The sequence below is a fragment of the Bufo bufo genome, chromosome 9 (genome assembly GCF_905171765.1).
Source record: "Bufo bufo chromosome 9, aBufBuf1.1, whole genome shotgun sequence".
Taxonomy (NCBI): Eukaryota; Metazoa; Chordata; class Amphibia; order Anura; family Bufonidae; genus Bufo; species Bufo bufo.
Window position 1 is genome coordinate 66,488,417 of NC_053397.1, and position 1,062 is coordinate 66,489,478.

At 45.5% G+C, this 1,062-nt stretch overlaps 1 non-coding gene across 1 annotated transcript; it reads left to right on the top strand.

The window, feature by feature from the left end:
* Nucleotides 1-319: 319 nt before the first annotated feature.
* Nucleotides 320-405, top strand: LOC120979939. The gene has a single exon (XR_005774438.1). It is a non-coding gene; the product is annotated as a small nucleolar RNA SNORD71 (small nucleolar RNA).
* Nucleotides 406-1,062: the final 657 nt, after the last annotated feature.

Genomic DNA, 1,062 nt, shown 5'->3' on the forward strand with positions numbered 1-1,062 from the left:
GTCTGTGCAGACTAACCAATCGGATCGCGGCAGTGAAAAAATGCCGGTTTCAGGTTCTGATCTGCGCTCTGCAGATCAGAGCCTGAAATCAGGTAATGTGTCCTTGTGCCCTCCCCTCCCTGATCTGTGCCCCCCATATGTGCCCCTTCAAGCCCCCCCTTGTGTCCGCCTGCCGCTAAATCCTGCTGCTTATCTCCTGCGGTCCGCCCCCTCCCCGCTACATACATTCCTCCAGTCCTGCCCCCTCAATGCTGGCCGTGACTCACTCAATGCTACCCCCTTTCCAGTGCTGCCCCCATGCAGTGCGGTCCCCCTGCTGTGTGTGATGGCGGCGGCTCCATTCCTGAGCCGCCGCCATCAGCAGAGAGTGTCAGCTCTATGCTGACACTCTGCTGTAACCCCATAGATGCCACGGCAGCGGCATCCATGGGGTTAATAGAGGGAGGGGGCTCCCTCTCTCCACCATCTGGGCTGCTGCGCTGCCATGGCAACCGGACGCTTTGCAAAAGCGTCCGCTGTTGCCACCTACAGGGCATCTGATTGTATTATACTTTGCAATGCAAGAGCATTGCAAAGTATAGTACAGCCATCAGCCCCACTGGATCTTCAAGATCCAAGAGGGACTTGATAAAAAAAAAAAGTGAAAATAATAAAAGTAAAAATAAATAAATAAATGAAAATGTAAAATTAAAAAAAGAAATTGCTTTTTCCTATAAACAAAAAAAAAAAAATCATTTTAGGTATCACCACATCCATAACGACCGTCTCTATAAATATATCACATGATAGACCCCGTCCGATAAACACCATAAAAAAAAAAGGTGTAAAAAAAGCCATTTTTGTCACCTTACATCACAAAAAGTGCAACAGCAAGCGATCAAAAAGGCTTATGACCCCCAAAATAGTACCAATCAAACCGTTACTCCATACCGCAAAAAATGATACCCTATTTAAGACAATCGCCCAAAAAATAAACAATCTATGGCTCTCAGACTATGGAGACACTAAAACATAATTTTTTTGGTTTCAGAAATGCTATTATTGTGTAAAACTTAAATAAAT